Consider the following 15,418-nt stretch of genomic DNA (forward strand, 5'->3'; position numbering starts at 1 on the left):
GATTCTACCTTCTGAATATCTCACTTCCCCATCCTACTACCACTTTCTGAGTTCAGGCCCTCCTCTTAAATCATCTGACCTATTGCAATAGTTTCTTAGCTAGTCTCTCAGCTCCTAGTCTTGCTCCACCTTATCCAATTCTCCCTATTGATGGCCTTTGTTTTCTTGAATGAAATAGATTATTTTCTGATGATTTTAAAATGTATGATAATTTAAAGTACCAGTCAAGGGCTTCCCTGGTGGCGCAGTGGTTGAGAGTCCGCCTGCCGATGCAGGGGACACGGGTTCGTGCCCTGGTCCGGGAAGATCCCACATGCCGCGGAGCGGCTGGGCCCGTGAGCCATGGCCGCTGAGCCTGCGCGTCCAGAGCCTGTGCTCCGCGACGGGAGAGGCCACAGCAGTGAGGGACCCGCATACCAGAAAAAAAAATAAAATAAAAAATAAAGTACCAGTCAATACAGAAGAAGAACAAGGAAGAATGTAAGTAAGCATTGCCTGAAATTTAACTACCATGAGATAACTATGTTATCATGTTGGTGATCATTCTTTTTTGCATTTCTTTATTCCTATAAATATATGTATATATATTTGATTTATTATATATATATATCATTTATGAGATATATATGTCACAGGCCATGTCCTGCCTTGAACGCTATGCTCTATAAATAGGGAGTAGCTTACAGTTTCCTCACACATACCATGTTGTTTCTCATCTCTCTGTTGTTGTCTGTGCCCAAAACACTCTGTGCTAGTTACCTAGAGCTGAAGTAACAAAGCACCACAAACTGGGTGGCTTAAAGAACAGAAATTTATTCTCTCACAGTCCTGGAAGGTAGAAGCCTGAAATCAAGGTGCTGGCAGGACCATGGTCCTTCCAAAACCTCTGGGAGAGAATCCTTCCTTGCCTCCTTCCGCTTCTGGTGGCCCCAGGCTTTCCTTGGCTTGTACAGCATAATCCAGTCATTGCCTTTGTCTGCACATGGCTGTCTCCCCCATGCCTGTGCCTTCACATGGTGTTCGCCCTGTGTGTGTGTCACTGTGTCCAAATGTCCCTCTATTTAAGAGGCTCACCTTACTCCAGCATGACCTCATCTTAACTAAGAATATCTACAATGACGCTGTTTCCAAATAAGGTCATATGCTGAGGCACTGGGGGTTAGGACTTCAATATCGCTTTTCTAAGGATGACACAATTCAGCCCATAACATACCTTTTTCTATTTTCTTACCTGACCAACTTCTTTTCAACCTTCATACTTCAGCCAAGGCATCATCTTTCCAAGGAAGTTTTCCCTGAAGCCCCTAGGTGGGCCTGTGTGTTTCCATAGCAGCTTTATCAGCACAGCACATTTTATTGGAATTATCTGTACATGAATGAGTTCCCTTACTTAATCTGGAACCCCCTTGAGGGTAGGGACTACAGCTTCCATCTTTAACATGTCCAACGTTCGTCTCTCACATTAATTGGTTCAAGGCTAAGTGGACTGGAGGCTCAAAAATGTTTAAAGAAGAATAGAAACTTACTTCTCTCCCACATGGCAGTCCTGAATCGGGCCGTCTGGTTAGTAAGGACTCTGGCCTGACACAGGCACCTGAGAACTCTGATTCCTTCCACGTTGTTGCTTCACCAAATGAGAACGTTTTCCTCATTTTGATGGCCCATCTGCATCACAGCTTGCGGGAGGCGGGGAAGAGACTGTGGAAAAGCACAGCCCAAGGTTTTAAAGTTTAGACCCCAAGTGGCCCTCCTTACTTCTGCTCACATTCTGTTGGTGAGAACTTAGTCATACATGGCCACACTTACTTGAAAGAGGGTCTGAAAATGTGTCTTTAGTTGAGCAGCCATGGATTACTCCACAACTCTATTATAGTGCCACAACCCCTTATCTACAAGTTCTGAAATCTCAAAAGTTCTGAAAAATCAAAAGCTTTTTCTTTTTCTTTTTTAAAAATATTTATTTGTTTATTTATTTTTGGCTGCGTTGGCTCTTCCTTGCTGCGTGTGTGCTTTCTCCAGTTGCGGTGAGCGGGGGCTACTCTTCCTTGCGATGCGTGGGCTTCTCATTGTGGTGGCTTCTCTTTTTTGCAGAGCACAGGCTCTAGGCACTTGGGCTTCAGTAGTTGTGGCACGCGGGCATCCATAGTTATGGCTCGCGTGCTCTAGAACACAGGCTCAGTAGTTGTGGCACACGGGCTTCGTGGCTCCGCGGCGTGTGGGAACTTCCTGGACCAGGGCTTTAACCCTTGTCCCCTTCATTGGCAGGCGGATTCTTAACAACTGCGCCACCAGTGAAGCCCCAAAAGCTTTTTCTGAGGTTTTGCACGAACTCATCTGGTGGCAAAATCTGACTTGAAATGACATGAGACATCTATAGAGACTAGTTATAGTCTTTATTTAACCCACCTAGAATGAATATTAATGTGTTTTGTTGCCTAAGTGTCCATATATTTGATTAAGTTCTGTTTCCCCAGCCCCCACTGGGATAATTAGCCTTCTGAAACAGTTATCTTTCTGAACAATTCTGAATTTCAAACTCATCTACAGTGTTGACATTCGGCCCAGGCAAGAGGACCCCTGCTTTGCCCATCTTTTAAGTGGCCCTTGCCTACTAGCTGAGGAGTCTGTGAGATAAAAGAATAGTCCCACCTGGAGCCTAGACACCCCCTCTTCTAGACCTTGTCCCAGGCCCCTGGGACACTGGAATTTGCCCTGCAATTGGCCCAAAGCCTCTGCAGGTCTCTTTTCTGAGACTAAAGGCTGTGCAGTCCTCTTTAATGTATCCTCCTTCCGGATAGAAGAGTATGATCCTGGCATATTCACTCTTAAGTCCAAGGGCAGCCTTACAGCAGGTATGGATGGAGGCTGACTGTGCAGACTGAGGTCCACACATGTGCTCCTGAGACCCCTCAGGTGGGGGCTTGTTCCGTATCTTAGGGGGAAAGCATTCAATCTTTCACCATCAAGTAGAATGTTCGTTGGGCTTTATAGGTGTTCATTATCAAGTAGAGGATATTCCCTTCTATTCCTATTTTTCTGAGAAGCTTTGCTTAATTATAAAATGGGTGTTGGATTTTGTGAAATGTTTTTTCTACATCACTTGATAAGATGATGTGGTTTTTATTCTTTATACTGTTAATATGGTGGATTACATTGTTGATTTTTGAACACTGAATCAGCCTCACATCCCTGAAATTAACTCCTCTTTGTTCATGTTGTGTATTTCTCTTTATATTTTGCTGAATTCTATTTGCTAATATTTTGTTAAGGACTTATACCTCTATATTCATTGGTCTATAGCTCTGTGTGTGTGTGTGTGTGTGTTTGGGTACTGTCTTTATCTGAGTATCAGGGTAATATTAACTTCATAAAATGAATTGTTAAGTATTCCTCCTCTTCTGTTTTCTGGAAGAGATTGTGTAAAATTTAATTCTTCTTTAAATGTTTGGTAGAATTCTCCAGTGAAACCATCTAGGCCTGGAAATGGGGAAGAGTGGGGAGTTTTCATTATAAATTCAATTTTCTTAATAGTTATAGGACTATTCAAATGACCTCTTTCATACCAGGTGAGTTGCGTGAGTCAGCGTTTTTTGAGGAATTGGTCCGTTTCATTTAAGTTGCCAAATTTATGTGTGTAGAGTTGTTCATACTGTATGTTTCCTGTGGCTGCTGTAACAATGTAACATAACATAATGGCTTAAAACAATAGAAATTTATTCTCTCACAGTTCTGGAGTCCAGAAATTCAAAACCGGTGTCAGTGAAGCAAAATCAAGGTGTTGGAAAAACTACACGTCTTCCAGGGGGTCATCCATTCCTTGCCTTTTCCGTCTTCTAGTGGTAGCCAGTATTCTTTGTGGCCACATTGCTTCAACTTCTCCTTCCATGGTCACATTATCTTCTCCTCTTTGTATGTCAAATCTCCCTCTGCCTCTCTCTTATTAGGACATTTGTGATTGTACTTAGGGCCTACCAGGATAATCTCATCTCAAAATCCTTACTTAACCATATCCACAAAGGCCCTTTTTCTAAATAAGGTAATATTTACAGGTTCCTAATATCTTTGTAGGCCATTATTCAGCCTACTACATACTATTCCCCGATTATTCTTTTGATGTCTACAGGGTCTGTAGTGATATCTCCTGTTCATTCCCAATATTGGTGATATGTTTCTTCCCTCTTTTAAAATTTTTCGATTGTGCTAGAGGTTTATTGATCTTTTTAGATAATCAGCTCCTTGTTACATTGATTTTCTTTTCTGTTTTTCTGTTACTGTTTTCTTTTTTTTTTGCAGTATGTGGGCCTCTCACTGTTGTGGCCTCACACATTGCGAAGCACAGGCTCCGGACGTGCAGGCTCAGTGGCCATGGCTCACGGGCCCAGCCGCTCCGTGGCATGTGGGATCTTCCCAGACCGGGGCACAAACCCGTGTCCCCTGCATCGGCAGGCAGACTCTCAACCACTGCACCACCAGGGAAGCCCTGTCTTCTTTTTTTTTGTTGTCAATTTTATGAATTTATGCTCTTATCTTTACTATTTCCACTTGCTTTGGATTAATTTTGTTCTTTTTTTTTTTTCTAGGTTCTTGAGGTGGGAGCTTAGATTATTGATTTGAGAGTTTTCCACTGGAAAATATATGAATTTAGTGCTACAAACTTCTTTCTCAGTACTGCTTTAGCCATAAATTTTAATATTATATTTCCATTTTCACTCAATTCATTGTAGTTTTAAATGTCACTTGAGAATTCCCTCTTTGACCCATAGATTATTTAGAAGTATGTTGTTCAGTTTCCAAGTATTTGGAGATTTTTCTGTTATCTTTTTGTTATTGATTTCTACTTTGGTTTTATTGTGGTCAGAGAACACACTCGGTATGATATCAATCGTTTTAAATTTATTGAAATTTGTTTTATGGTCAATAATGTGGTTTATCTTGGTATATATTCCATGGACACTTGAAAACAATGAGGATTCTGCTGTTATTGGATGGAAGTTTCTGTTAATATCCATTAGATCCTCTTGGTTGATGGTAGTGTTGAATTCTTGTATACCCTTGTTGATTTTCTGTCCAGTTGAAGCCTGTGGATAGGACTTTAAGTGAGAGAAATAGGTAAAAGAGGGGGATAGAAATCACACGCAGGAGAAGAAAGTGACTTACCCAAGTGGTGGCTGACAGAATAGAACAACCTCACCCAGCTGGTTTTGATTAGGGAAGACACCCTGGAAAAAAAGTCAGAATGCAACTCCCCCCCACACACACCTTTTAACAAGATGCTGTTGAATTCCTTTCTTTTGTAGATGTCCTACCAATGGCATGGAAGCAGTCCAAAGTGGGGAAGAGAGAGCTCCATCCTGTCTGGAATTGGACATTTATCCCCTCATCTCTGTCTGGGTTCATGGGTACACAGCTAAACTCAAGGTCAAAATTCCTCTACCACCAACTTTAACTCTTGCTCTAGCCTTCTCCATCCCTTTTCAGGATCCTCCCCGCCTAGGAAGGGGGAATCTGGACCAAGTCTGCACCAGCCACTCCTCTCCAGTTGTCCAGGAGGGAACCTGAAGCTGGAGGCTGAACTGTGGCACTGTGCCTACTACCAGAGCAGGACAGATGAGTTCCCCTCAGACTAGATTATCCCCAGAGGCTGCACAATTAGTCTATCGAGAGTACCTGCCTTTGGGAATTCCGCTCCTAGAGGCAAATGGTACTGGCCCTAGAAAGATCCAAGGAAGCCTGGAGAGCCACTCCCCTCCATTGCTTCATGCTGTAGAGGTGGTGTACATACCTGGAGGGATGGCCGGGATCAAACCTTTGATGAGACTCTCTGCTCCAGGAACATGGAGCCTCCCCATCTCAGAGCCTAGCAGGTCCCTGACGGCATGCGCTGGTCTCGCCTGCCGCGTGAGCCTTTTGCTGGCCTGGTTTGGGAATTATCCTCCAAGCCTTTCCCAGGCACATACCTTCTCTGCTTCTCTCTGTCTCTCTTTCTCTTTCTCACTCTCAACTCTCTATGTCTCCCTTTTTTTTTCTAGCTTTTAAAATCTGTTTTCTGGGACTTCCCTGGTGGTCCAGTGGTGAAGAATCCACCTTCCAATGCAGGGGACGTGGGTTCAATCCCTGGTTAGGGAAATAAGATCCCACATGCCCCTGGGCAACCAAGCCCAGGTGCACCACAACTACTGAGACTGCATGCCTCAACTAGAGAGCCCACATGCCACAAACTACAGAGCCCACACGCCACAACTAGAGAGAAACCCACGCGCTGCAACGAAGAGCCTGCGTGCCACAACTAAGACCCGATGCAGCCAAAAATGAAAAGAAAAAATTAATTAATTAAAATATTAAAATAAATAAATAAAATCTGTTTTCTTTTTCCTTTCTGGTATCCTCCATCTTTTTCCTGTCTCTTCTCTTTCTTTATCTCTCCCCATCGTTCACTCTGTTCTCTCTCTCTCCACTCCTATTCACTCATTTTCTATGGTCTCCAAAACATAGTTTCTTCTCAGAGCTGATTCTCTGAGAGATGAGGCATTGGTCTAGAGGAGTAATTCTTTGGGTGACCTTAAATTTGCATTGCTAGTGGCCAGGTAAATTCATCCTGCAAAAGACTTCTGTATTCTTTCTAGCTTTTTGTTTAAAAAATTATAAATATGATGCAAACATGCCTTAAATAAAAAGAGCTGCCATTTATCTGATTGAAAAGAAAATCCCTTTTTCTATCCTTTTTTCTTCTCCCTCCCTCCCCACCCCTGACCTTCCATATATCAAGTGGAGTTTTACCGCCTTCTGCAGGGACAGCCCTGCCACCTGCTCTAGAGTTGATGGGCTGATGACAGTTTGTGGATGTCGTCACCTCATAAGTGCAGGGACAGCATCAGGAATAGTCCCTGGTGGGTAAATCACTTCAGCAACCTTTTTGATTTTTAAGAGAAATATATTCACATGGTTTTAGAAAACTATAAAATTGTATAAAGTGAAAAATCTCCCTCCCGCAGTGTCTCCATCTCTCCCATTCTCACCGTAGCCCTGTCCCCTTAGAGGAAACCGTTGTGATTAGTCTCTTATATGTCCTTCCAGATTGTCTTTATGCAAGTAAAAATTACTGTGATAATATATTTTTATTTCCCCCCTTTTTAGACAAAAGGTAGACTACTATATCCTACTCTACACTTTTTTCACTTAACAATAAAATCATGATTTTATTAATAAGCGTTTATTGAGTAATTACCAGGTGCCAGACACTGTGCTGGGCCCTGGGGGACATAAAACAGGTGAGTAAAACCCGTCCCCGTATTCAAGGATCTTGCAGCCTAGTGATGGAGCCAGGCAGGTTCATCCACAAATAACTACACTTTGCTTTAGATAGCAACACTGTATTTTAAAGCTGAGTATTTTAAAATCAGTAAAGTCATGATCACAAAAGAGAGAGGAGACTAAACGTAACCTGACCACTCAGAGGAGAGGGAGAATCTGAGTTGAACTTTGAAAAATGGACAAGACTGAACACACAGTGTTGGGGGTGAGGTATCATATGATCAAAGATCTAGGGGTCAGATAATTCTGGCACCGAGAAGGAAGTAAAAAGTAGCAGCTTAGGGGGTTGGGAGCGGTAGTGCATGTGTGGGAAGCATAGAGAATGTGGGCTCAACAACCTGGGTTCAAGTCCTGGTTCTACCTTCGGTGAGATAATAGGTTCTTCATCTGTAAAATGGGGATGAAAAGTATTATCTCCCAGAAAGATTAGAAGGATTAAATGAGGCAACATTAATGAGAACTCTGAGAACAATTAAGGACTATACAGTGTGAACTGTTACGCCTGCAAATGTAAATAGGAATTTGATCATATATGGCCCTGGGGGCGGGGCATATGGCAGAGTTCAGGCTTTATTCTGAAGGCCTTAGAGAAGGGAACATTGAAGAGTTTGGGATAAAGAAGTGACTTCCAGGACTGAGGAGAGAAGGAGCAAGGGGTGGCATGATAGGCATTCCATTAAGTGCTGCAAGGTGGAATCAAAATCTTATCTTTCAGTTACCAATGACAGGCAACCACATATCAAATAAAATTTTACTTTATTATAAAAATGACTTACAGTTTTACTTTTGAATGCAGTTTCAGTTGTATGATGTGTAACTGTGACAGTGTCCTTGGAATATACTGATTTATTCACTCCTTGCATATTTATTCATTCAACCAACATTTATCCAGCACCTACAAAGACCCAGGACTTGTGACTCTGAAGTCAAGTTATCAAGCTATGCTGTGAGTGCCAAGTGAAGAGGATGAGTTCCACAACCTCTCAGCTGTATCTCGCTGTCTCTCTGGAACATCGTGCCAGTGAAAGCAAAACCAGAGCCTGAGAGAAGCTGTCCACTTCCTCAAATCTCACGGTCAACAGAGCTCGTATTTTTCTCAGACTTCTAGCTCCCTGCACCTGGAAGGGATCAACTGAGGCAGGACTGAGAACTACAGAAGTGTCAGGTGAAGAGGGTGAATTGATGGCGCCAACAGCGTAGATCATAAGATTAGCCAAGAGAAGCCCAGGACAGAAAATTCTCGTGCGGGTAATTGGGACTTGGTGATGTATCACTGCCTGGCTCTCCGTTTGGCGGTTCAAGACTAGGAGGGAGAATGCCTCATTCCCACTTCCTTTTCTCCCCAGATGCTCCCGCAGCTTTGCAAAACTGCTTTAAAGATCAGAGGGTATGGACTGAGGTGTGGTGCCGATGCAGGGCAAACCTCATCAGCCTCTTTAATGAACCAAGGTGGCAGAGATGGCCCACTTCAGCCCAGCCGCTAGAAAACCCCTTGGCAACGTGGAGGCAGGCTTCCCAGCCTGGAGTCACGCTTTCACCCGAGAGTTTTGCCAAAAATGTTCTGGACCACGGAAACATTCAGAGTAAAAATAGTAAGTGGGGCATGTTGAGATGCTTCCAAGGAAACCTTCTCAGGGACAAATAAAATGTTTTTATTGGGAAAGGGCTTGTATCGACCATCTAAATCATCACTAAAATGAAACAGCAATCAGTCTCCCGTTACTGGCACCTGGGCTGAAGGAGAAGCTCCTCTGGGGAGACAATTGTTTTGTACACTAATAGGGAATCCTTTGTTTTAGAGCCAGGGCTTACTGTCCAGGAATGTGGCAGTAGGAAGGGAGACAGCTGATTCTTAGGTCCAAGGCCTAGGAAGTAGTGCTGTCTATAAGGCCAAGTAAGCCCCATCTTGGGCCATGCTGACAAAGAGGGAAAACTGGTTTTAACTGTCACGTACACACACACTCCACAAGAGTCCCCGGCACGAAGTTTTCAGATCTCCCATGCCTCAGACCACATGGCCCCAAACATGCAGATGAAAAATTCAATTAGACATAATGGCATAATTTTCCTACAGGCCCCTGAGATGCTAAACAATAGGAAATTTAGATGTGCTCATTTTGCTTACCCAAATATTTTAATAAAGAGGGAAGGAGTCTGAAGAAAATAATGTTGACTCTCAGGTGGAGTGTCAGAGTAAGAAGACACAGAAAGGGGACTTCCCTGGTGGCGCAGTGGTTAAGAATCCCCCTGCCAATGCAGGGGACACGGGTTTGAGCCCTGGTCTGGGAAGATCCCACATGCCGTGAAGCAACTAAGCCCGTGCGCCACAACTACTGAGCCCGCGTGCCACAACTACTGAAGCCTGCACGCCTAGAGCCCGGGTTCCGCAACAAGAGAAGCCACCGCAATGAGAAGCCTGCGCACCACAGTGAAGAGTAGCCCCCGCTCGCCGCAACTAGAGAAAGCCCACTCGCAGCAATGAACACCCAACGCAGCCACTAATTAATTAATTACTTTTTAAAAACCGACACAGAAAGAAGGACATAGCACGTGCCCCCCAGATTCTCAGAGGAACAAAACTTTCTAGGGCAGTTTTATATAGTTGATGTAAATTGTGAAACTACATGAAATCAGCCACAAAAAGTTGTGAAACATTCTGCTATTTCATGGCAACTATGCAAAATTCGTGCTGTTTGTTAAGTTAGAAGCAACAGAAAATTTTAAAATATTTTGCCATGGTGCAACTGAAAATGAACCTTCCACTTCACCTCTTGGGGAGATCCCTCCCACTACCATGTCTGAGTACCAGGTTCCCCAAACCCATGCCCCCAACTCCAAGCATTTAGATGAGGTATCTACTGACGGGCTGTCTTGTACAAGTAATTGTACTTGGTTCAATTATGTGGCTAATTCTTGACCTGACCATTCAGACCGTTTCCTTAGATCTCCCTTTGACTTGGCCTGAGCACCCCCAGGCCTGCATGACAGAAAGTTCATTGATAACTGGATAACTTAGCCAGGAAGATCATCCAGGAGACTGGATGGGGGTAGAGAAACTGTGTGGGCAGAAAACCTGGCTCGACCCTGAGAGATCTCTGTGAAATATCGCCCCCATCTCTCCCCTCCCGCCATACAAATTTCTCAGAGTTGTTCCCAAAGCTGCATAGGAGAGAGTTAGAGACAAAAGCCAATGAGTGGAGGCTCTTCTCACCTCCAAAAATAACAACAAAGTGCTCCCTCCAGGGTGTTCACTTACCTTCTCTGTAAAATGGGCAGATTCTCTCCCTCTCCTTGTACGTCACTGAACCACACGAGGTAGAAGATGCGAAATGTACATAGGTACTTGGAAAAATTAAAAAGCACCATACAAACATAAGAGGGCTTTTCCCTCTGCCACAGCTGGGACTTGAATCCAGCCCGCCAACCGGAAGTCCAGTGCTCACTCCACTCCACCACGGCCGCTGAGCAGCAAGGTAAGCTCTGTCTCAGGCCAGGGCAGAGCCAGCCCAAGGCAGCAGGTGAGAGTCTGTGAGCTGTGTAACCTGCTGGGATGGGGCAGTGTGATCTGGGAAATACAGGCAGATCCTAACACCCCCTGGGCTCAGGGTGTAGCTGCAGAAATAGCACCGGGTTTCCTTTCTCTTCAATATTAATATGTCTCATAATGTCTCTCCATGCCCCAGATTAAGATATGAAGCTGGAAATTAGCATTCTGTTCCAACACACTGTGACACCTTCGCCTTGGGGGTGAAATGATGGTTTTTAATAAGCTGGCTGCAGGCACCTGTCACTCGTAATGGAAGTTCTGCCCAGGAAGATAGGTTGTTTCTTGTTAAAAGACCATGGGGCCATAAATTTCCTGAGTCATAACTCAGCATCCAAGTCAGGACTCGGGAGAATCACTTCCATCTTCTAGCACTAACCCCTGGGCCCCTGGGCGCCCTGCTGATTCTACCGTTGACCTCAGTCATAGTTCTTCTTTGCCCTGACTCATTGCACTTGCATTTGGGGGAGTTTGGTGAGAGCCATGTAGACCTAACCTGCAGATGTTACTCTGCCCCATGACTGGATCAGTGGAGGGAGGCTACAGGAAGAACCAGAGCCATGAGTTTTGATGTTCTGCTATCAGCAAACTCAAATCTCTGCTGTCCCAAGGATCCAGGTCATTAAGACCTCAAAATGAGCTCGTTCTAGAAATTCAAGCAAACGTAAGCATAACCATTAATGTTAGATTTTTCTTGCTCTTAAATCTGACTACTTGTGCTAGTTGTGGGGAATTGGGACTGGTCCATGGATAATTTGATTTTTAAAAACACCACATAGCTAGTAAATTTAAACATATACCTACCCTATGATCCAGAAATTCTATAGGAAATGAATCAATTGATCCACCAAAAGATCTGTTCAAGAATATTAATAATAGCCTTATTCATAATAGCCCAAAATAGAAACAGCTCAAATGTCCGTCAAGAGGTGAACGGATGAACTACTCATGGTTCATCCATACAATGGAATAGCATAGAGCAATTTAAAAGGACACTGATACACATTACAACATGGCATATTTTGCTGAGTGGCATAAACCAGACCCAAAAGAGGTCTGTACTCTGTACTGTATGACCTGTTTATAGGAAGTTCAAGAAGAGGCAAAACTAATCCATAGCAACAGAAACCAGAATGGCAATTATCTCTGGACTATTATACTGGAAAGGGGCTAGAATGTTCTGGCCGGCACGCAGCATCACACAAGATAGTGCCAATAAAACCAGACACAGACAGCAGACACCACTCCACTCCCTCACGGGTCCTCCCCGTCATCTGGGGGAGCAGTTGCCCCGGCAGACTCCAAGTCCTGTCTGCTATCCTTTAAAGTGAAAATGTAGATTACAAAATAGATCCAAAATGAATCTTTCTGAAATTAAAAATTTTTTTCATTGTATATAAAGCACCCCACTTCTGTTTCACGTGACCATGTTAGCTGAGTCAGCTATTTATATGTTAATTTTAACTCTCTTTATAAACCTCATCTAGCCTATTTTTATCTTCTACTCGCTTGGAAAATTCAAAGCTACATGAGTGTAAGTGTGATAGAAAAAATCTTCTTTATTTAACATGGGGTGGGGAAGAAGGGCCAGGCTCTTTTTTTGTCTGTTTTCTCCTCATCACTAGCTGTTCAACATTTACTTCTGGTCTCTATGAACCAAAGGTAATACCCTAGCAAGGGGTGAACTGCTCCAGTTTGGGTTGGTCCCCACTCCTTTCTCACTTCCTCCACCTACCTATTTTCTGCATTGGTCCTTTTCTGTGTAAACAGACGTAGGCTTTCAGGAGTGGGAAAGAAGTGCTAAAATTAAAAAGTGGGGACTTCCCTGGTGGCTCAATGATTAAGAATCCGCCTGCCAATGCAGGGGACACGGGTTCAAGCCCTGACCTAGGAAGATCCCACATGCAGCGGAGCAACTAAGCCCGTGCGCCACAACTACTGAGCCTGCACTCTAGAGCCCACGGGACACAGCTACTGAGCCCGTGTGTCGCAGCTACTGAAGCCTGAGCGCCTAGAGCCTGTGCTCCGCAACAAGAGAAGCCACCACAATGAGAAGCCCGCGCACCGCAACAAAGAGTAGCCCCCGCTTGCCGCAACTAGAGAAAGCCCGTGCACAGCAATGAAGATACAACACAGCCAAAAATAAAATAAAAATTTAAAAAGTAATTAAAAAACATGGGGCTTCCCTGGTGGCGCAGAGGTTGAGAGTCCGCCTGCCGATGATGCAGGGGACACGGGTTCGTGCCCTGGTCTGGGAGGATCCCACATGCCGCGGAGCGGCTGGGCCCGTGAGCCATGGCCGCTGAGCCTGCGCATCCGGAGCCTGTGCTCCGCAGCGGGAGAGGCCACAACAGTGAGAGGCCCGCGTACCGCAAAAAAAAAAAAAAAAAGTAATTAAAAAACATAAAAGTAGTGCAGACATCTTAAATGGTCAGCCTAATGATTTTTTCACATGTATACACACCCATGGAACCACCCTCCTGATCAAAACATAGAATATTTCCAGCACTCTAGAAGGCCCACTTTCATCCCCTCCCAATAGAGACCTAGGAGGGGGACTTTTTAACCTAAAAATTTCGAAGCATTCTATTCGAAGGAGATTCAACTCTTGTCTTCCTACCAAACACACGTAGGGTCATAACAATGTTCTCTTACTCTCTTATGAATTAGTTTAAAAAGTAAACATGGAAATGATCAATAATTAGAGAAATGCTTTTCCAAATGATGGCAGCCCTGGAAGACTGAATACTATGCAACCATTAAAATCATGTTTTTGAAGAATGGTTAATGACACTGAGGAATGTTCATCTAATATTAAGTTAAAAGGCAAGATTCAAAAATGTTCATGCAGAATCTCAAGAAAATACAACAAAAGATTCATTTTGGTAAACTTTGGGTGATAGGACATGGGATAGTTTTCTTTTCTTTATGGTATTTTTTAGATTTAAAAAAAATTCTTGACAATGAAAATGTGTTACTTTTCTAATTAGGAAAAAATAGTTTTCTTTTTAAATGTGGGGACAACCTAAATGACCAACATTAGGGAAATGGTTTTCTAAATGATAACTCATTTCATTTCATATTATGCATTTTTAAATGGCATTTAGAAGATTGCAATAACTTGGGAAATTGCTTATGACATTGTAAATGTATAGTGTGTTTTTAGACTCGAGATAGGATGCATATAACTAAGTTGGGAGGGGAAAGACAAAAAGTAACGAATAACAAATTATTGCAAATTATAAAACATGAGCATTGGAATAAAGAATGGGAAAAAAATTTAAAGAGCGTTGTTTATTAAAAGTTTTTAGAGTATGTGTGTGTTTAAAGCCCCATATTCTATTTTCTGCTATCTGAATAGGGTTTTTTGGTTTGTTTTTTTGTTTGTTTTTGCACTTTGAGGGTTTTTTGTTTTGTTTCGTTTTTTGTAAGGGCTGGAATGTTGCAGGTAATTATTTAAATGTGTTTAGTCTGAAGCTTTTGAGGAGCAGTGTAGATGTGGCTTCTTTTACTCTAAGTCAGATTCCGCAGAAACGGTTGCACCAAATAAACACTGTAAATCCTTAACTTTCATAAACACCGGGACAGAACTAACGAAAAACTACCCAAGTGCCAAAGACTTAAGACCATTTCTGAGAAGCTCACTCCACGAAGCCTTCGCATTTATTTTTCCAAATAAACGGCTTCCTTTCGGATCGAGTTATTTCTCCTCTACAGAGCTGAGTGGAGGCGCGGGCGGGGATGTGAGAACCGAACAGCAGACTAAAATCAAAAAGCCTTTCTGGAAGCTTTGCCTCCCCGCCCCTCCCCCCAATCCCGATTGCTTAGGACCCTTCTGGTCCAAATGACAAAGGTGGCCCCACTCGCCCTAAAAGATGCTGGCCGGGTGCGTGAACTTGACCCAGGCGCCCACGCCTCTTTTCCCCAAAGGTCAGACAAAGGGAGAGGGGTTGACTGAGCTCTTTCCGGGGCCCCGAGGGCCTGGGGAATCGAAGGCTGGGGAGGAGAATGAGACAAAAAACCCTCTTCGGTCCAAGTCCTCGGGCAGGTTAAAGCCAGATGGGGACGAGGGGGCGGGTTGAGTGCGGAGAGTAGTATCCTGACCGCTCCGTCAAGCCCCTTTTCCGGTTTGCTAGTGAGGACCTGCCTCCGGGCGTTTAGGAGGCCGGGAGCTTGTCGTAAGTTCGCCAGGGTTTGGTGCCTTCTCGGCCGCTCGCCGAGCCGCCTGGGCTCCTCGCGGGGAAGGAAGCCCCGCGCGCGGAGTTGCCCCGCACGAGATACAGAAGAGCCCCGCGTCTCCCGCGCAGCGCGCCCAGTTACCCTTACACTGGGTTTTACTGAGCCAGGAAAAGACCCCGGGATAGAGTCTTTGATCCTCCCTTGCTCCGGGATCCTGGAGGAAGGAAGGAAGGTAGGAAACAAGGAAGGAAGGAAGGAAGGAAAGAAGGAAGGGAGGGAGGGAGGAAAAACTCTAATAAGGTCTCAGCAGGCCGCTCTGAGCAGCCTCCGCCGGCGGCAGGTCACTGGGAAGCACGCGCCAGGCTCCTGGGTCCCGCGGGCGGT

This window comes from Neophocaena asiaeorientalis, unplaced genomic scaffold (assembly GCF_003031525.2).
Source record: "Neophocaena asiaeorientalis asiaeorientalis breed wild unplaced genomic scaffold, Neophocaena_asiaeorientalis_V1.1 scaffold1, whole genome shotgun sequence".
NCBI lineage: Eukaryota > Metazoa > Chordata > Mammalia > Artiodactyla > Phocoenidae > Neophocaena > Neophocaena asiaeorientalis.